This window comes from Microcaecilia unicolor, chromosome 3 (assembly GCF_901765095.1).
Source record: "Microcaecilia unicolor chromosome 3, aMicUni1.1, whole genome shotgun sequence".
In the NCBI taxonomy this organism is placed as follows: domain Eukaryota; kingdom Metazoa; phylum Chordata; class Amphibia; order Gymnophiona; family Siphonopidae; genus Microcaecilia; species Microcaecilia unicolor.
In genome coordinates this window covers 348,441,857-348,464,392 of record NC_044033.1, presented here as the reverse complement: position 1 = coordinate 348,464,392, position 22,536 = coordinate 348,441,857, and the positions used below count along the sequence as shown (strand labels likewise).

The window sequence follows — 22,536 nt, the reverse complement described above, 5'->3', positions numbered from 1 at the left end:
GAAATCACCCATTATTATAGCATTGCTCAGTTTGCCAGCTTTCCTAATCTCAGTAAACATTTCTTCATCCATCTAGTCATTCTGTCCCAGCACATGGTAGTACAGCTGTACAAGAATACTCCTCCTCTTCACATATGGAATTTCTATCCATAATGATTCCATTCTGCTATCTGTTTCATGTGGAATGTTCATTTTATTTGACTCAATTCCCTCTTTAACATATAGCACAACTCCCCCCCCCCTCCAATTTGATCCTCTCTATCATTGTGATACAATTTGTACCCTGTTAACACAGTTGCCCATTGATTGTCCTCTTTCCTCCAAGTCTCTGAGATGCCTATTATATCTACGTCATCATTTAGTGCTATATATTGTAACTCTCCCATCTTATTTTTTAGGCTTCTAGCATTTGTATACAGGCACTTCAAAACAATGTTTTCTTTTGCTCTACAAGCTGCTTAGAAGTTGAAGGGGATATTGTGCATCCTTTATCCTGCTCTCTCATTAAGCACACCTGGCGTACGTTAAGCATTGTTGAAACCTCTCTACTGGGATTCCTTAAATGTCCTGTTTCAATAGTATCCCTCAAGGATATTCCACACCGAACCATGCGCTCCTGGGTGACAGCTTCCCCCCCCATTCTAGTTTTAAATTTGCTCTATCTATCTATCTATCTATCTATCTATCTATCTATCTATCTATCTATCTATCTATCTATCTATCTATCTATCTATCTATCTATCTATCTATCTATCTATCTATCAGAAGAACAGCTAAAAATTGATTTAACATACGAGTCCCGAAATTTGGTCTTGGAGAGCTCAAGCTGGACAGGATTTCAGGAGTCCCACAGTGAACTTAAATGAGATACCTGCATAACAACAGAAGTAAGTACATAAGTAATGCCACACTGGGAAAAGACCAAGGGTCCATCGAGCCCAGCATCCTGTCCACGACAGCGGCCAATCCAGGCCAAGGGCACCTGGCAAGCTTCCCAAACGTACAAACATTCTATACAAGTTATTCCTGGAATTGTGGATTTTTCCCAAGTCCATTTAGTAGTGGTTTATGGACTTGTCCTTTAGGAAACCGTCTAACCTCTTTTAAAACTCTGCCAAGCTAACCGTCTTCATCACGTTCTCCGGCAACAAATTCCAGAGTTTAATTATGTGTTGGGTGAAGAAAAACTTTCTCCGATTTGTTTTAAATTTACTACACTGTAGTTTCATCGCATGCCCCCTAGTCCTAGTATTTTTGGAAAGCGTGAACAGATGCTTCACATCCACCTGTTCCACTCCACTCATTATTTTATATACTTCTATCATGTCTCCCCTCAGCCGTCTCTTCTCCAAGCTGAAAAGCCCTAGCCTCCTTAGTCTTTCTTCATAGGGAAGTCGTCCCGTCCCCGCTATCATTTTAGTCGCCCTTCGCTGCACCTTTTCCAATTCTACTATATGCAAAGATGTGTACCATAGTCTTTGTAGCTGATGGGAGTATTTTGTTTATTTCAGAGGGTTTTGTTTTGGGGTTTTTTTTTTTGTTAGTTGCACTGAACCGCTGCGGCGTTTAAGTATCTTTTGTAATGTAATTGTGGAAATCCTGACAATTGGACCAATTGACAACTCCAAGGACCAGAATTGGAGATCTTTGATTTAATGGTGCCAAGAATTGTGCTACCTAGGACATTGACTTCTTATGATCAACATGTTCGTCTCCCTTTAGAACTATAGTCTGGTGCACTAGCATCTTTCCCTTGAGCAATGTGGGCAAATATCTCCACTGCTGTAACACAGACAGAGAAAATGACAGCAGATTAAGACCATAAAGCCTACCCAGTCTACCCATCCACACATACTACTAAACTCTCTCTCCTAAAGATCCTCTGTGCTCATCCCATACGTTCTTAAATTCAGATGAAATAATCTCCACCACCTCTGCAGGAAGTCTGTTCCACACAGCCACCACCCTTTCCATAAAGAAATATTTCCTTGGATTACTCCTGAGACTATCCTCTTTCACCTTCAACCTATTCAGCTTCATTCCAGAGCTTCCTGTCCTGTGTGTTATGATAGACATTTAAGTACATCCATGAAATATCTCCCCTCTCCCATCTTTCTTCTAATGTATACATAGAGATCTTTAAATCTGCTATATATACTTTGACAAAGATCATTAACCATCATAGTAGCCTTTTCAAAATGGTGGTCTTTCCTCGCTGGCTTTATGTATTTTTTTTTTTGTACCCCGCGCTTTCCCACTCATGGCAGGCTCAATGCGGCTTACATGGAGCAATGGAGGGTTAACTGAATTGCCCAGAGTCACAAGGAGCTGCCTGTGCCTGAAGTGGGAATCAAACTCAGTTCCCCAGGACCAAAGTCCACCACCCTAACCACTAGGCCACTCCTCCACTATTTTAACATGACGTCTATTAATTGGTTAGATTTCAAGTCTAACCAATTAAACTCTTTCAGAAAGATCTACAGGTGTTCAATAACATGTGCAAGAAGTCAAAACTGCGCATAGAATTCCTTTATGGTACTTGGTCGCGGGGGGGGGGGGGGGGGGGTCTAGGTCTGCCCTGTCTGAAGTGCCATAACCAAGCTCGCTTATTGAGACATTTGTGAGATTGGATAATCCGATCAATACACACCAGTGCAAAGGGAGCATGCGTTATTCACCCTGTGGCACTTAAATTTTCTTTTGGATGCCAGAACTTGGAGTTTGCCAGAGTTCTGTTGACAATAATATATTGTTGCAGCCCTCTTTGGAAAGAGCTCTTAAATTTCTGGACTCAAAATCCTTTTGTTAGTGACTTGTTGCCTTGAGGAGGTAACACTGACTTTAAGCCTGGTGTGGAGTCTGGCCTCTTTAGGGGCTGGTCAAACTCAGGTATTATTTTGTTTGAGCATCTTCTCAATGGGGAGGGTAGAGTCTATTCCTTTTATAGAATTACAGCAAAGGTTCTTGCTAGCTTCAAAAAAGACTATTTTGCATATCTGCAATTACTATTATACTACTTTAGATCAGTCAGCCCTACAAACAGGTTTAGGCTGGAAGCTCAGGGAGTTTTTAAAAGAAAACATTTTTGTACAGGTTTCCATTTCTGGGCTACATAAGGCGTTAACTTCTCTCCTCCCTCTGCTGGAGTATGGGCCTCTCTGGGATACATGGAGCAGAGACCTTGGGTATGGGTTGGAGGGAGTAGATTTTCCTAAGTTGATTAAGGCCATTCCTACTCAAGTTTATAGTGCTGAGCTCTAGGAGAATCAATTCTACATCCTTTATAGAGCATACATCCCACAGGTGCAGTCCTCTGGAGTAGAATTTGCACCTACAGCACAATGTTCTAAGTGTCAGCTGGGGGATAACTCCTTTTTTTTCATGCTCTCTGGAGATGCCAAGGTATCTAGGCATTCTGGAGACAGATTCACGGATACTTGGGGACTATTATTGGTCAGCAGGTACTTTCTTCTTGGAAAGGAATTCTTTTGGCTAAGTGGGAGGCCTATGGGGATGCAGGGTAAAGCTTCCTGTTTCTTTCTCAGCAAAGCCTATGCTCTGGGAAAGAAGTGTATACTCAACCACTGGCTGCAAGATGTTCCTGGTATCGGAGAAATAAACTAAATGCCTTAATGTTATGGGAGGCGCAGGCTGCACATACCACCCCTAAAAGGCAAAGGGCCTTTATGGCTCTTTGGAATGGATATCTCCTAACAATTTCCCCCAGAGCACAAAGTATAGTCTTGAACAGATATAATGGTGTTCCAAGATGTGCATCTTGATTAGAGGATGCACATGTTGAGGTCCTCTGCCTGGGGGGAGTTGTGGTAACCACTCACTCTTATGTAAGGCCTGGAGTCATAAAAACCCAGACACAGGCCATCAGTGTCCTGATTTTCCAGTTAAAGATTACATGGATAAGTGGTAGAGGGATGGTAACAAAATTGAGATCATCGGTTGTTGGCACTTTGTTTCTGTTCTCTTATCCTTGTGTTGTATCTGATTATTGACATTAACTAGCTTTATTGTTTAGGTGATTGTATGATGTTCTTCAGATCCTGAATAAAAGTAGTTTAAACATTAACCATCTTAGCAGCCTCCTCTGGACTGACTCCATCCTATTTATATTTTGAATACTGTGTGAGATTCTGGTCACTGCATCGCAAAAAAAGATATAGTGGAGGTTGAGAGAAGAGCGATGAAAATGATAAAGGGGATGGTATGACTTCCCTATGAGGAAAGGCTAAAGCGGTTAGGGCTCTTCAACTTGGAAAAAAGACCGCTGAGGGGAGATGATAGAGGTCTATAAAATAATGAGTGGAGTAAAATGGGTAGACATGAATCGCTTGTTTACTCTTTCCAAAAATATTAGGACTAGGGGCACATAATGAAGCTACTAAGTAGTAAATTTAAAACAATGTAGAGACAATATTTCTTCACTCAACGTAAGTAGAGGAGTGTGGTAGCCATGTTAGTCCACTCTTAAGTTTATCAATAGAAATCAAACAAAATAAAACATGGAAAAGAAAATAAGATGATACCTTTTTTATTGGACATAACTTAATACATTTCTTGATTAGCTTTCGAACGTTGCCCTTCTTCGTCAGATCGGAAATAAGCAAATGTGGTAGCTGACAGTGTATATAAGTGAAAACATTCAAGCATTACTATGACAGTCTGACAGGGTGGGAGGATGGGGGTGGGTCGGAGGTGTGCATGGGGACATCAAAGCATATCATTGATATTCTAACAGGATGGGTGTGGATAGGTGAGGGGTGGGGTGATCAACAGAGACATACAGCTTTATGGTTTATAATGGGTTAGGAACCCCAGATCCTTGTTAAGTCCTTTCTGTTGGGTGTTAAAATATTCAATCATTCTGACTTCAAAGGTCTTACGTTCTTGTGTAATTAAATTCTGGAATTTATTGCTAAAGAATGTGGTAAAAGCAGTTAGCTTAGTAGGGTTTTTAAAAGGTTTGGATAATTTCCTAAAAGAAAAGTCCATAAGCCATTATTAAGATGGACTTTGGAAAACCCATTACTTATTTCTAGGATAAGCAGCATAAAATCTGTTTTACTGTTCTTGGGATCTTGCCAGGTAGTTGTGTCCTGGATTGGCCAGGGCTTAATGGACCTTCAGTCTGTCCCAGTATGGCAATGCTTATGTTCTTATATACAGTCTCCAGAATTGTACACAGTACTCCAAATTTACCAGAGACTTATACAGAGGCATTCTCACCTCCTTTTTTTTTTTTTTTTGGTTGCTGTTGGTCATTCATTTCCCTGTGCACCCAAGTGTTCTTCTGGCATTTTGCTGTCACTCTTTCTACCTGTTTGACCAACTTGAAATTAAATATAATCGCCCCCAGGTTCCACTTTTCTTTCATGGACAGAAGTACTTCACCCTGACACTGTAGTGCCTCAGGTTTTTGCAGCACGGATGCATGACTGAATTTTTTTTAAGCATTAAATCATAACTGCCAAATTCTAGAAAATTCTTAAGTTTCTCTGTATATACGTTTTCATGTTGATTATCCGTTTCAAGGTGGCTACACTCTCTTACAACCACACCAAGGATCAATCCCTGTGGCATATCACTGGTTATACTTCTCCAGTGTAGTTCTTCACCTGTCTGGCCATCATTTGATAACTTTCACCTTCCTTCACATTCTTGTGCAACCACCAACACATTTAGGAATCTTCAGGCTATTAACCAGCCCTGAATTAACCACTAAGCAAAATAAGCATGTGCTTAGGGCATCAAGGGAAAGTGAGTACCACAGAGGGCCCTCCCCCCCCCCCCCCCCCCCAGTTATCATTCTCTTAACTCTTTCACTGCCATTTGCCACACATGAATTTCAGTGTTTTTGTAATCATTATATATATATATATATATATATACACATATGCATACATACTAGTAAAAAAGGCCCGTTTCTGACACAAATGAAGCGGGCGCTAGCAAGGTTTTCCTCGGAGTGTGTATATTTGAGAGAGTGTATGTGAGAGTGACTGTGTGAGAGAGAGAGAGAGTGAGTCTGGGTGTGAGTGTGTCTGTGAGAGAGAGAGTGTTTGTGTGAGAATGAGAGTGTGTGCAAGTGCGTATGTGAGACACAGTGTGAGAGAGAGTGTGTTTTACACAGATACAGTGTGTGCAAGAGAGAGTGTGTGTGTGAGACACAGACTCTCTGTGAGACTGAGTGTATGAGACCAAGAGAGTGTGTGAGTGACTGTGTGACACACAGAGTAAATGTGATACAGTGTGAGACATAGAGTGTGTGAGAGAGAGAAAGACATTGACTGTGAGAGAAAGAGAGAGTGTGTGTGTGACAGAGATGCCTCCGCCCCCCCCCCCCTCCCTCCCTCTCTCTGGTGTCTGAGCGTTACTGTGCAGGACGCTGAGCTCTGGCTGTGCTTCAAGGAACTGACCAATCCTATTTAATAGAATGCTCCTCCAACATTCTGAAGCTGAGAAACCTCGTGTGCTTCTGCTTGCGACGAACCCGGACGTACGTGATGTCAATTCAGGAGATGGATACAGAGAGCAGGAATACCTCAGCCATGCAGTCAGCTTCAGAATGTTGGAGGTGCGTTTTATTATATAGGATGATGATGTTTTGTACAAAAATGATATTTCTCAGCACTTACTGAGTCATAATGTCTCTGCATTCTCTCATCTCTCCTCTCATCCACTGTTATCCTCATCCGTCAGTGAGACAGTCTCTTCCTATAACACTATCCTTTGCTTTGGATGCTCTTGCTCCTCCCATCACCTATTGTGTTAAGTGTACCAAACACCACCACCAGAATCTGCTACCCTAGTTCTTGTACCCATGCTGCAGAGTGCCTTTGGCTAAAATACCATGCCCATGCTGACTTCATACATTTCAAACTTCTGGTTGACCTCCTTCCATTTTGATATTGTATTCATTGAACAAGAGTACCGTATCAATTTAACAAATTCTTGCCTCCAACCCTCACTGTCTCTACCACACTGAAGTCTCTCCACCACCAACTTCCCCTTCAGTTTCTGCAGAGACTATGGCTGTTTGCCTCAATGATAAGGTTCACAAGATTAATGCTGAGCTCTCTACCAGGTAATCCCAATCTCTCCTTCCCCCACTTCATGCTCACATTCTTCTTGCACCTCCTGCCACCCTTTCTTCCTTTTCTAAAATCAGAGGGGGAAATTGCACATCCTCTCCTCCTTCAAACTCATCAAATGTTTCTCTCATCCCATTCCCACCCATCTACTCAACTTTGATCCCCTACATCTGTCTTAACTTCTACATCATCTTCCACTGCAACTGTTTCTGAGGCCTTCAGACATGCTGTGATTACACCACTCCTCAAAAAACCTTCCTTTGATTCTGCCCTGCCCATCCTACTATTATCCCATCTCCCTCCTCCTTTTCACATCCATGCTACTTGAACATGGTGTTTCCTACTACTGCCTTGACTTTCTTTCATCTCAAACTATTCTTGATCCGCTCCAGTCTGGCTTTTGCCCTTTACATTTTACAGAAACAAACCTTGCAAGTGTCTCCAGATCCAGGGGCATTTACTCAATCCTCATCCTTCTTGATCAATCTGTTGCTTTTCACACCGTTGCTCACCCTCTTTTCCTTGATAAGATTCTTCTCACTTCTGTCTTGGTTTTCTTCTTCTCTCTCCATTTGCATTTTTCGTGTATGTCCTGGAGGATCCTCCTTCACGGCTATCTCATTATCCATCAGTATACCTTAAAAATAATTTATATAAGTATTGCCATACAGGGACGGGCCAAAGGTCCATCAAGTCCACCATCCTGTTTCCAACAGTTGCCAATCCAGGTCACAAATACCTGGCAAGATCCCAAAAAAGTGCAATACATTTTATGCTGCTTATCCTAGAAATATATAAATGAAGGAGAAAATCATTTAGAATATTTACAATTGGCAGCAAGGTGGAGTCTCATATCTTTTTGCACGGATATTCACATCACTCCCTTGGTGACTCTATTTATGTGCATAGGTTTAATCATCGACTGAAACCACCTCCACCCTGATATTGCAATTCATTAAACTTGACATACCAAAAAGTGCAAATATATGTAGATATATACAAAAGACACTTAGCTTGTGGAGCATATAAACTCCCTTATTCAGACTGGAGTGTGTAGAAGCCCCGACAGTGCCTGTTTCGCTATGCTTCTTCTGGGGGAACCCACACCATTTAGCCTGATAACATAAATCATAAAATACAAAGTGTCAATCTCTTATTCCTGTTGCAAATATTCATAATATACGAAATAATAACGTGGACTTACTGAATCGTGTCTTGACATAGCCCCTTGGCTGTTCATACAAAATGACGCCTCCGCTCCCTTTCAAATCTACCTATTGCCGGAAATGATTATACATCACTTCCGCGAGGGGAAACCTTAAATGCTCACATAAAACTGCCCCATTGCAACATGGAATTGAGATCCTCGGGTTCCACCGTATTTAACCGATGTATCCAGAAGGTCTCACGTTGCAGCAGTTTCCTATTAAAATCCCCGCCTCTCGTAGCTGGATCAACACGTTCGATCACCTTACATTTAAGGTCTTCAAAACTATGGTTTTTAGCCACACAGTGTTGGACTAAAGGAGCACCAAAATTGCGTGCATTGATCCTAGATTTGTGTTCTATTAATCTAGCATGAAGCGATCGAGTGGATTTACCTATGTATAGTTTGTGACAAGGGCACTTGATGTAATAAACAATGCCTGGAGTTCGGCACGTTGTGTGTTTTTTTAGCTTGTATGTTTTACCATTATAAGAAAAATGGTCACCCTCTTCTGTCATTTCACATGTCTTACAATGGGACTTGCCACACCTGAAATGTCCCATTTCTTCTAACCTGTCAGATGTCTCATTTGGCAGGACAGGTAATTGTGCGGGACTTAAAATTTCTTTTAAGTTCTGGGAGCGAGAAAAGGCAGTTCTTACTGAATAATTCTCAAAGAGAGGATGTGATCGTATTATGTCCCAATGGTATCGAATGATATCCGCTATTCTTTCACCACCAGGAACATAACGCAACACGAAGGTTAAAACATCTTCCGCCTGCTTGTTTGAATGGTTTGGTTGCAATAACAGTTCTCTATTGTTGAACTTGGCTCGTGTGTACGCTTTTCTCAAACTTTTATGTGGGTAATGTCTTTGCAACAATTTCGCCCCTAAAGCGTCTGCATGTGTTTTGTAATCTTGTGCATCAGTACAGATTCTTTTGAATCTGAGGAACTGAGAAAAAGGCAAGCTCTGTTTCAGAGCCCTCGGATGGCAACTATGATAGTCCAAAAATGTGTTCCTATCAGTTGGTTTGGAGAAAACCCAGGTGACAAAATGGTTCTGAATCAAGTGTACTTCTACATCCAAAAAATTTATTTTTGTGTCAGACCATGTCATTGTAAATTGAATATTGGCATGGCGTGCATTCAGCCATTGTAGGAATTTCATTAGATCATGTGCATCCCCAGTCCACAACATGAAGATGTCATCTATAAATCTGCGCCACAATGTGATCTTGCTGGCATAAGGTGTTCATCTATAAATCTGCGCCACAATGTGATCTTGCTGGCATAAGGTGTTGGTTTTATCCAAACCAACTGATAGGAACACATTTTTGGACTATCATAGTTGCCATCCGAGGGCTCTGAAACAGAGCTTGCCTTTTTCTCAGTTCCTCAGATTCAAAAGAATCTGTACTGATGCACAAGATTACAAAACACATGCAGACGCTTTAGGGGCGAAATTGTTGCAAAGACATTACCCACATAAAAGTTTGAGAAAAGCGTACACACGAGCCAAGTTCAACAATAGAGAACTGTTATTGCAACCAAACCATTCAAACAAGCAGGCGGAAGATGTTTTAACCTTCGTGTTGCGTTATGTTCCTGGTGGTGAAAGAATAGCGGATATCATTCGATACCATTGGGACATAATACGATCACATCCTCTCTTTGAGAATTATTCAGTAAGAACTGCCTTTTCTCGCTCCCAGAACTTAAAAGAAATTTTAAGTCCCGCACAATTACCTGTCCTGCCAAATGAGACATCTGACAGGTTAGAAGAAATGGGACATTTCAGGTGTGGCAAGTCCCATTGTAAGACATGTGAAATGACAGAAGAGGGTGACCATTTTTCTTATAATGGTAAAACATACAAGCTAAAAAAACACACAACGTGCCGAACTCAAGGCATTGTTTATTACATCAAGTGCCCTTGTCACAAACTATACATAGGTAAATCCACTCGATCGCTTCATGCTAGATTAATAGAACACAAATCTAGGATCAATGCACGCAATTTTGGTGCTCCTTTAGTCCAACACTGTGTGGCTAAAAACCATAGTTTTGAAGACCTTAAATGTAAGGTGATCGAACGTGTTGATCCAGCTATGAGAGGCGGGGATTTTAATAGGAAACTGCTGCAACGTGAGACCTTCTGGATACATCGGTTAAATACGGTGGAACCCGAGGATCTCAATTCCATGTTGCAATGGGGCAGTTTTATGTGAGCATTTAAGGTTTCCCCTCGCGGAAGTGATGTATAATCATTTCCGGCAATAGGTAGATTTGAAAGGGAGCGGAGGCGCCATTTTGTATGAACAGCCAAGGGGCTATGTCAAGACACGATTCAGTAAGTCCACGTTATTATTTCGTATATTATGAATATTTGCAACAGGAATAAGAGATTGACACTTTGTATTTTATGATTTATGTTATCAGGCTAAATGGTGTGGGTTCCCCCCAGAAGAAGCATAGCGAAACAGGCACTGTCGGGGCTTCTACACACTCCAGTCTGAATAAGGGAGTTTATATGCTCCACAAGCTAAGTGTCTTTTGTATATATCTACATATATTTGCACTTTTTGGTATGTCAAGTTTAATGAATTGCAATATCAGGGTGGAGGTGGTTTCAGTCGATGATTAAACCTATGCACATAAATAGAGTCACCAAGGGAGTGATGTGAATATCCGTGCAAAAAGATATGAGACTCCACCTTGCTGCCAATTGCAAATATTCTGAATGATTTTCTCCTTCATTTATATATTCTAGTAGCCTACATTATATTAGGAGTAAGTCAAGCCATACAGTTTTTTGTTTTTATCCTAGAAATAAGCAGTTGATTTTCCCCAAGTCCATTTTAATAGTGGTCTATCTATGGACTTTTCCTTTACAAAGCTGTGTAAACCTTTTTTAAACTCCGTTACCACATTCTCTGGCAATGAATTCCAGAGTTTAATTACACATTGAGTGAAGAAATTTTCTCTGATTCATTTTAAATTTACTACTTTGTAGCTTCAGTCCATGCCCCCTAGTTCTAGTATTTTTGGAACGAGTAAACAAAATGATTCATGTCTAACCGTTCCACTCCACTCATTATTTTATAGACCTCTATCGTATCTCCCCTCAGCAGTCTTTTCTCCAAGCTGAAGAATCCTAGCTGCTTCAGCCTTTCCTCATAGGGAAATCCCATCCCCTGCAAGTCCAAAGATATTGAAGTGGTGTACAGAAGGTATTTTTCTGGCCCTGGAGGACTCGCAATCTGAGTTTGTTCCTGAAGCAATGGCAGGTTAAATAACTTGCCCAAAATCACTTCAGGGCTCTAGGGACCTCTCTCTCTTCTCCTCTCTATACTTGTTCTCTTTTATCTGTTCCCATGGCTTTTGGAACAATTTTTTGGGTTTTTTTTTTACATTGATGACTCAGATCTATCTTTCTACACCAGAAATCCAGGCTCGAGTCTCAGCCTGCTTTTCTGACATTACTGCCTAGATGTCCCACCACCATCTAAAATCGAACATGACCAATATTGAGTTTATCATCTTTCCCCCTAAACCCACCTCTCCTCTTCCCCCATTCTCTATTTCTGTGAACACCGTCATCCTGCCTGTCTCCTAGGGTCATCTTTGATTCCTCTCCCCCCCCACCCCATATCCAACAGACTGCTTAACATCACCAAAATTCATCCTGTCCTTTCTGAACAGTGACCCAGAGGCATGCAGTCAGGGCTTGTAGGGGATTCTCTGAATTCCCCCTCCCCTCCCCTCCCCTCCCCAGCCCAGCTCTTCCCTACCAACATGCTATTTTACCTTTGATTCAGTTGGTCTCTTCCCTTGTCAGCAACAGAGCAGACAGCATGATTGGTGCAAAGGAGGAATAATCCCGTCTCACAGGGCCTTCAGTGGATGCATTGAATCTCCAAAAGTTTAGGGGAATTCTGTCAGATGTTCTTAGGATTCAGGAGACTAAGATTGCCAATTGTCTGGATTTTTTAATGATTCTAAAAATGTGTGTATTATCAGTCTCAAAGTCGGAAGGACAGCTAAGTGTGTGGATATTTTTTTCAGAGTTAGCCCACTTCAGCTTTCCAATTCTCTCCCCCCCCCCCCCCCCCCCCCCCCCCCCCCCCACCCACTTCCAGTGCAGAGGCTGTGGTAGAATCCAGCCAATGAGAAAAGCTCTAGTCACAGGAAAGTTGGGCTGAGCAGCTGCAAGGCTCTGGGGGTGATTGAAGCTGAGCTTTGCTTGGAGTCTTAGGAGAGAGTCAGTGAGTTTTCTGGGGCTAGGAGGGAAGGTGGAAGATTGTTGAAAAAGAGTAGGACTGAAGAATGGGGGGAAGTATGAAGGGTCTGCTGTCAGCTGAAGAAAAGGTGCGGCAGCAAATGCCAGAATTTTACACGATGGTGGACACTACCTGAAAGAGCAACAGGACAACACTAGAAAAGAGAACTAGAAAGTGCATGCAGTTGTGTACATTTCTGTGTCTCTGGTGAGGACAGTCTGATATAAATAAGTTTCCCTTTGAAGTTCAGTGAAGAGATATTTTCAGCCCATGTAATTTACCCTGTTAACTATTAAATTATTTGGGCAACTTCCTTTGAACACTTTCTTAATGCTTCCTCCACTCTGCCTATATTCCTTCTGAAGCATCAAAAAAGCTAAATTATTTTTTTAGCTTTTTCCATTTTTGTGAACCTTTTTTTACATGTAAAACTTTGTAAATGTATATCTGGGACACATTGCCCTTAAATCCTTGGAATCTCTAGTTTTGTATCAGAGCAATAGAGAGTGAATGTAATTTGCCCAGCTTCTCTTGTTTTCAGCCCACTGCTGCAGAGCTACCAAGTTACCCAGCTCAGGAGGGAGATTTTTTTTTTGTTCAGCCCTATGTTTTAATTTATATCCCAATTCAGGGCTCTATTTGTAGTCCCTGATACCACCACTGAAATCAGCACTTCAGGTCCTATAATGTATCAGGATAGGGTTGCTCAAAATTTCGCTCCTGGAAGTGGGTAACTTGGCAGCTCTTCAGGTCTAACCATTAAGCATGTGCTTGCATAGTCCCCATGCTCACTGACAAACTATAATGTTGTACACACAGCTAGGCTGTGTACTTTTTGCTACTATTTCTGGAGAGGTGAAATGATGGTGGGAAATGGGGCCCCTTATAGTCGGGGCCCACAAATATGTTTGCCTAGGGAGCCAAAATAAGAAACACACATGCCCAGATGATCAAAAGCCCCACCCTGTTCCAAACAGCACTCAAAATAGCACTGGAACAGCACGGGGGCTTTACCGCCCCTATGATCAGAGATAATAGCATTCAAATTTATGCACGCTATTATCTCTGATCATAGGGTAAAATGTGGGAAGATTGTTTGACAGGTCTGGGCTGTCAAAAGCCCAGACCTGTGAAAAATAGGGGCTGGAGGTCCGTGGGACCACCAGACCCTCTGAAACAGCAAGACCTTGGAGGCCTAGTGCCCTCACTGAACCCCCACCCCAAGCCAGCGACACTGGGGCTGGAGGTCCGGCGGACCTCCTGTTCCCCCCGACCCCCCCTGACACAAGTACACTCCCTCCTTTTCCAGTGCTGACTTGAAAATGGCGGTACCCTGCCCAGTGCATCCCATATAAAGGTGGTGAAGCCCTGCCCAGTGCATCCCAGGATGCACTAGGTAGGGCTGGGTGCCACCATTTTCAAGGCGGTGCTGGAAGAGGAAAGAGTGTACTATTCTCTCCAACATTAAGGTACGGGGGGCCGGGAAGAGGGCCACTAGACCATCAGGTTGGGGGGGGGGGGCTTGGTTTTCGGCACACTAGGCCAGCATGGCTTTTTTGGGGGGGGGTGCAAGGGGGATTAGAGGGCTGGAGATTCAGGGGGTGGTTGGGGGACTTCCACCCCCTGTGTCACTGGCTTGGGGTGGGGGATCAGGGTTCCTGTGGGTGGGAGTTATATTGGGGGTGAATAGGGGGGGCCTGTTGGTATGCAAATGCATGCTGGACAGGGCTCACCATTCCTCCCCAAACACTAACACCAACTCTGAGCTGGCATAGAGTTTGCCGCGGACAGCACACCAATGTTTGGTGCACTGCCCGCTGATCATTGGGGAGGAATATGTTTAGCATGCATTTGCATGCTACTTGCATCAGAGCCCACAAGCGCGTTGTTTTACACACACGGGGATCTGATCATGGGGTGGTAGTAAACACAGGCACTAGTATGGCACTAATAGCCTCTAGTGCCTGCGTTTTGCTTCTGATCATCAGTCCAAGAATTTGTGAGACAACGGGGCTCATTTTCAAAGCATTTAGACTTACTATAGTGCTTTGAAAATATGCCTCTATGTGTCCCTCCTCCCTCCAAGTTTGTCAGTGGTCTCCTGCCACCTCTTCCCTGCTGCTGCTGTGCTACTTCTTTAGGCTCGTATAGCCCAGTGTCCCCAACATTTCTACTTCCTGTGAGATATAATGGGGTAATCATATTTTAAATTTTTGTGAGGAATGGGAACAGTGCTAGTCATCAATCTGTGTGTAACTCTGAAGGATCAATTTTCGGAAACAGAACTTAAGTTTCTTCAAATCAACACAGAAGTCAAAAGGAGAAGTGGCCAATGTTGTAGGTGACTCTCAGAAAGAGACCAAAACGTGACATTGTTCATCACAGACAGTGAGTACATTAACCTTAGTTAAGGGAATGCATTGCACAAATGTTTAGCACATCTACTGAATCCCCTGCTATAAATGTTCACGGCACGCCACACACTACAAAAAATCCTGATCTACTCTTTGCATCATCTCCTCTTAGACTAATTCAATCTGCTCCTCACAGATCTTCTACTGAACCGTTTCTCTCCCCTTCAATCTATTAAAAATTGTACTGCATGACTTATCTTCCACAATGTCCCTATACTCACATACCACTCTTCTCAGGGTACCTCACTGGCTTTCTCTCTCTTCTAGATGCGTCATCAAACTCATCTCCCTTAAGATGCTGCTCTCGTTACTCGTACAGATCCCAGTGTTCAACCCTTGTCAGAACTTAGCTTATCGCTGTCCTCCACATCTGATTCTTTCCTTTACAGCCATGATTCCCATATTTGTTCTTAAGATACCAAAAAGCTTTATTTAAAAAATTTTTTTAATAACCACAGTGAATATTTTGTCAAATAATTTTGTATGCACTGGCTATAAGAGCCAGTTTAAAGTTCATATTTTAGCTACCTTTAAAAATCAGATCATCTCTTGTATCTCAAGGAAGTATCCTTTCTCATGTTTGCTGTTTTATATTGCCTTTCTTCAGCTCCACTCCTAGACTCTGATTTCTCTTCACGCCTAATACTTATAGTTGCTGCACACTCAACCTCATCTGTGCATAGAGAATGAGAGCAAATTTAGGGGTCCTTTTACAAAGATGCACTGAAAATGGCTTGCGATAGTGTAGGCGCGGGTTTTGGGCGTGCGCCGATCCATCCTTCAGTGCGCCTGTGAAAAAGGCCTTTTTTTGCCGAAAATGGACATGCGGCAAAATCAAAATTGCCGTGCGTCCATTTTGGGTCTGAGATCTTATCACCAGCCATTGACCTAGTGGTAAAGAATCCGGGCGGTAATGACCCGTGCGCGTCCGCTATGCACATCCGAAAATAAAAAAATATATTTTTCAGATGTGCGTATTGGATGCGTGGCAAAACTGAAATCAGCGCACGAGCTATGCAGTAGTTGGGCAGCAACTCCGTTTTGGTGCGCGTTGGGCGCTCATAGACGCTTACGCAGCTTAGTAAAAGGACCCCTTAGGGATTAATAACTGGCAAGCCTGTGGATTCCTATAGAGCTGTGCACATCCACATAGCACTTAAATTGGCTAAATGCATTTAGGTGTTTGGAGGAGGCTTTTACAATTCTGCCACATGGATTTCAGGGTCGGGCGGGAGGGGAGTTAAGAGCCTGTGGTTCTCATTTTCAAAGCACATAGATTTACAAAGTTCCATGGTAACATAAGTCTATGTGCTTTGAAAATGAGCCTCTGTGTGTAGTGACTTTTCATATATATATCAAGCTCATGAGTTTCTGTAGGTGGCAAAACAATCGGAGAAAACTAAAGGTCCAATTATCTTTTTTTTATTTTTTGGCAATGTAAGATTAGAGCTAGTGAAGATATCCTGACATGGATGCATTTATGGGACGTCAGATACCACAGACTCAAGGCCTGTGAGACCATATTTAAGCCTACAGTGAAAGGCTGCTCAGTTTTAAGTTTCCTTCATGCAGTTACAAGGTGCTTTCAACAGGAAACTTTTTACGGAGACTGTCCTGCCAGTACAAGGCTATTTGTAGTTTGTAGTTAGGTATACAATGTATTTCAAGGCTGCATAAAATAGATACAGTTAAAGGCTTCTGTGGGACAAATGGTTACTTTTTGTATCTTGGTGCTGTGTGAAAAAGCTTTGCTTTTTATTGTGCTTGTGTTTCAGCCACATTCCCTGAAAAGCTGTCTAGGTTGAAGGGAGAATGGAAGCAAAAATACACGTAGGGGAAGGAGGGGTTCAGATGCAGACATGTTTACTTAGAATTTCTGAACAAAGGACCTGATCAATGTACTGCCTATAAAGCTTCTGGAGTTCACCACTGTTGTGAGTCATAAGGCCTGAAACGTCAATGACAACCCTGAGATAATAAACAATGAATGGTGATCTAAGAGCTTGAAGGACTTAGCAATTCAAAGAAAAAAGGAATAGAAATATGAAAGAGCAGTACGCAATAGGGTGGGGTGTACTCAAGGTGTTTGAGGGGCTCTTCCAGCAGGCTGATATGCAGTTCCTACAAGAGGAATCTCAGGTGATTGTGTATGATCTCAAGGTAATAAACCAGTATGGTAAGTGAGTCGCAAGAGCGAGAAGGATATTAGCTTGCCTAGGGAAAGGCATAGCCAGGTGAAAAAGATAATGGCTGCACAGATCTTTGTGAAATCTCATCTAGAACGTTGTTCTAAAAGAGTAAAGCCATTTGAAGAATAGTCCAAAGAGACGTAACCAAAAATGGTGCAGAATCTACACTGAAAGCCATCTGAGATGAGACTCAAGGATTTAAAACATGTATACTGTGACACACTGGCTAGTGTGTCACTCTTTATGCAGAGATTTGGCTCTAGAGGGAGCATCGGAGATTATTAGAGAGCTTGAGAGAAGGTGAGCTCATAGGAAGGGTGGGAGATGTACTCCCTAGGAGTCCTGAACTGGCAGGAAGTGAGCTCACATTTACAGAGCTTCCAAGTTACCCATTCCAGGAGGGAGACATTTTGGCCGGTTCTAGTTTTAAACTTACAGCCCAAAGCAGTGTAGTATTTGTAGTCCATGATTCTATCCATTGAGGTCAGAGCTGCAGGTCCCATAATACTCCAAGATGAGTTTGGCAGAAATCCAGGACTGGCCAAAAAGTCTCCCTCCTGGAATGGGCAACTTGGCAGCTCTGCATTTAAGGCAGGCAGCCAGTCTGGGACCTGTGATGAAGAAGTAGCAGAGACTCCCGGGGGGGGGGGGGGGGGGGGGGGGGGGGAACAAGTGAAGGTAATTAAGAACTTGGGAGAGGGGACAATTAAGCAGTACTATTTGCAGAGAGAGAGAGAGAGAGCTGCAAAGCCATGAGATAGTGCTTTTGCCTCCTAAACCTGAGGTGGAAAAAGTTGACCTAACTTTAAAACCCAGAAAGGGAGGTAGGGACCTGAGTGTCATTAAGGAACTGCTCATTTTGGGTGGGGACAGGAGAATATTGCATTTGTTGTGTGGGGTTCTGACTAGAAGCTGTAGTGAAGCAATCACTTGATGTTCTACAGTGCTTTAACAAACTGTCTGTGCTGGGGAGCAGACACATGCTGGAAGAAGTAACTACAGTGCCGCTAGGAATACTACACCCTGGTTAAAGCCAGACAGCTCTATGTCAGCTAGGGAGATAACTGACCAGGGGCCCAAGGAAGTAACTTCTAACTTTTATGTCAGGGCTAAACTGCTGTGAGATGCAGTGACAGCCAAACCCAAGATGCATTTAATAGCAGATTGGAGAATCAGTTATATTGTTGGAAACTGGGTTCTGTGTGTGTACACGATGAATTGTAAGCCACATTGAGCCTGCAAAAAGATGGGATAATGTGGGATACAAATGTAATAATAATAATATATAAAGGCAAAGGTCTGTAACAGGCAGAGACCAGGAGCAGCAATTGCGGAGCTGTTATTGTAAGAGTTGTATTTCTTATTGAAAGCTACAAGCTATACCGAATCATAGCAACACGTTTGTGCTTAAAAAGCCCTTCTCTCAGTACCCTTCTCCACCACTGCCAACTCCAGGCTCCGCTCATTCTGCCTTGCCTCACCTTATGCCTGGAACAATCTTCCTTTACCCATACGCCATGCCCCCTCCCTACCCATCTTCAAATCTCTGCTTAAAACTCACCTCTTCAATGCTGCCTTCGGCGCCTAACCGCTCGAGAAATATAAAATGCCCCAATCTATCCACCCTATCAGATTAACTGTTCACTCGTCCTCTAGATTGTTCACTTGTCTTTAGATTGTTCTCTTGTCTTTTAGATTGTAAGCTCTTTGAGCAGGGACCGTCCTTCTATGTTTGAATTGTACAGCGCTGCGTAACCCTAGTAGCGCTTTAGAAATGTTTGTTAGTAGTAGTAGTAATAGCAACACGTTTGTGCTTAAAGCCACAGGCTGCAGTTGGGACAAGAGAGGGTCTAGTAAATATTATGGTTTGAGGAAGCTAAATTGCATTTAAGCTATGCAAGAGGGCAGTATATTGCATATCTAAGGTGCTAATGAAAAGCCCATGGTGAATCAATTTGATAAAAGTTGTAAATATCCCTTATTGTGGCTAATAGAAATTTTTATTTTATGTTTTAATGATTTGGCCTTTGTTCATAGATTTCTTGTAATAAAATGATACAAAGAAAAGCATTACTACATCTCAACAAGTCTTGAGTTGTGCTTATATAAATATAAAAAACAAATTAAAAAGTTAAAAACAGGAGCATGTAAATAATACACCAGAGTCCTACCTATGAAAAGGGAGTTAGTGCTGAGTTCTTGTCTCAGAGCTGGAGAGACCAGTTTGTGACAATATGCTAGAAAACATGAGAGACATTGGGATAGGGGCAGAAGAGAATACCGCAGGCATTTAAATACACACTTCAAGGGTATAGATAATATCCAGAAGCATAGCATTTGAATTTTCAGAAAAACAAATGCTCAACAGGAGCTTTCAATTGCTAGAGACAGACGGGTTTCCTGGAGTCCTGCAGAGCTTGCCTCTCCCTGGCTATTGAAAATGTGATAGTGAAACAACCCCCACCCTCTTCCAGTAGGATAGCAGGTGGAGGATTCCCGCTCTGCTTTAGAGGGAACAATATTGTCTACCTCCTTAGAGCCTCCCATTATGTTGCTTTTGCTTGGTTGTTCCAGAGGAGAGATCTGATTTGGTATTGTACTGAGGAAAGGTCAAAAGTCCCTTCAAAGAGACAAGTTCAAGTGAAAACTAGGTATGTGTGTGTCCGCTTTATGTGTGTGTGTGTGTGTGTGTTTTTTTTACTTGGAAAATACATAATGCAGAACATATTTAGTAAGGAAAAAGTATACCTGCCCTGATGCTGTTTGAGGATAATAGAAATCCAAAGTCTATCATATATTTATCATTATCTGTGTGTGTGTGTATGTATGTATGTATGTGTATATATATATATTGGCCACCACCCTATACATACTTGCTCTTTTCATAATGTAATCAAGCATGCACGTCACTGTTTGCATTTATGGTGTACTAACTGCAAAAACATCAGTGTTAAACTACAGTAGAGTACCATTTATCTGAAGATCTATGACCTAGGAAATCTCATGCAGAAAAAAAATTAATGACTTTGATTTGTTAGCCAAAATGACTTGTATCATCCAAAAATGGGCTGGCCATTTAATTCTTTTGGGGACCCCCCCCCCCCCCCCCCGAAAGTCATCCTGAGTGGCCTCGGTCCCAAGCATTTCAGATAAAGGGTGCTATAGTGTATCACATTTTCCTGTTTTTCAAAAAGCAAATTTCTCAGTACAGATACCCACTCAGAATCTCACATGATCTGCTTACCCTTCCTCAAATAAAAGTGTGCCCAGAAATTCGGTATTGCCATTGGTTGGACAAGATTATGTGACTGTGTGTAAACTTCTTGTATGGTCATGTGGGATTATTATGTTATATTACTATTGCTGTACACCAGGATCGGGGATGTGTAGAAAGACTGATTCTTTTGCACCGGGTGTAATCTCTCTTGTACATGCTTGGTTCTGATTTAATGTTTAAATACTAAGCATTGACAGTGTAAAGATCTTGATAAGAGCCTGTAATGAAACCACACTGTCCATATCTGTGCAGAGTAGACCCCCACATGTATTTTGTTTTTCTTCGCTCCTTTCAGACTGCATTGCAGGCTGATACAATAGGTGAAGTAAGAAAAGATTTTGTATGTGTGAAGCTTCTGTTCTGTGTGGAAAAGGGCCTTTTCTACAATCTGTGGTTGTATACACAAGTGTAAGTATACAAGCCAGCAATAATGAATGCAGGTATTCCTGGGCCAATCTGGACACAGAGCTGCCATGTACACACATTTCTAAAGTACCACTGGAATTTTAAGGTGTCTCCCCCCCCCCCCCATGAACCTGGAGCAGAGTCAACTGATATTCAGTGAATCACTAGTTCTCTTGTTTTAGTTTCACTGTTTTGACTTGGCAGCGACTCAGTTCTCGATGGTTTCTGGTAAATGTCGGGGTTTGGCTTTTGTGCTAGGAACAGGAAGGCCTTTCCTCTGGAGCTACTTTACCGTGTTATACGGTAAACCTAGTAATATGATTGTCAGCTTGTGCTCTCCTTTTTTTTTTTTTTTTACAACAGACTATAAGGGAACATGAAGGAAGCCAGCTGGCAATCCTGCTTACTTGTTTCTTTGATGAAAAGAATTGAGCCAGCTGGACAAGACAGCCTCTTTGCCTGGAGCCATCTGAATGGCTGACTGTAAAACACATAATTCAATTTTTCTTTGGCTCTTCATTTTACCAGATTATTTGAAGTAACTTGTTGTGTAAAAATAGTATGCCACCATATGGCAGTCAGTTGCAGCTCTTACTACTGCTGCTGTTGTACGTTTCTGTAGTACTGCTGCAGAAATACAGTGCTTACTTCCTAACTTGAACCATTAAAGAAACTCAATGTGTGTTATGAAGGTGTTCTATAAGATTTAGGGCTAATATATATTGGTAAAAGGACCCCTAACACGCACCTAATGTAACAAAAATGGTCTAACGCATGACATACTAAGGGGCCCTTTTACAAAGGCGCAGGAGGGCCTATGCGCATATAGTACGTGCTTCAAATCCGTACTACCCCTCAGCTAGCGCATGAGCCGGGCAGTCATTCTGAATTTGGCGTGCGCCAAGTCCCACGATTGAAAATAGTTTTCTATTTTCTACGGTGGGACGCTTACCCCAGCAGTAAACAGCAGTTGGTTCGCGCTGCATTCTTACCGTATAGGTAGCGCGTGAGACCTTACCACTAGGTCAGTGGGTGGCTGTAAGGTCTCAGCCTGAAAATGGATGCATGCTGTTTTCAATTTTAATGCATGCCCATTTATCAACCACTTAAAAAAAAAAAAAGAAGAGACCTTTTTTCCTAGACACGGTATAAAAATGGCCCAGTGGAAGCCCAAAAGACATGTTCGCACTACTGCAGGCCACTTTTTACCGCGGCTTAGTAAATGGACCCTTAGCTGTGGGTGCTTGGTGGCATTTCAAGGGTAGAGAATGGGTGTGGATGCACTAATCAGCTACTGCACTGGCATTACCACTGGTTGGCATGTCCATAACATAGGAGCCCTTAGTACCGCCTAAATAAGAAGCAGTAAGTGCTCCCACGTTAGCATTAGCACGTGGCCATTTACAAAAAAAAATTAACATTTGGCCGTGTACTAACATTCAAGAAAAAGAACCCTTTTTGATGGCTGCTCTAAGAAACGGGCTTGGCATGCACGAAAGGCCCACGTAAGAATGGGTTAAGCCCATTTCTTAGTGCACCCCTTAATGTGAAACTCTGACTGGCAGCACTGTGGAAAGGGCTAGATTATTAAAAAATTATTTATCTCATTCTTTTACTGCGTAAACAGAGGACCTGACTGGAAACCACATCCCAA

The 22,536-nt window shown here is 42.3% G+C and overlaps 1 protein-coding gene across 1 annotated transcript in view; it reads left to right on the top strand.

The window, feature by feature from the left end:
• The window catches only part of LOC115464749 (pleckstrin homology domain-containing family G member 1-like), a 151,200-nt gene that overhangs the window by 12,834 nt on the left and 115,830 nt on the right, over positions 1–22,536 (top strand). The gene's annotated exons all lie outside the window — the stretch shown is intronic.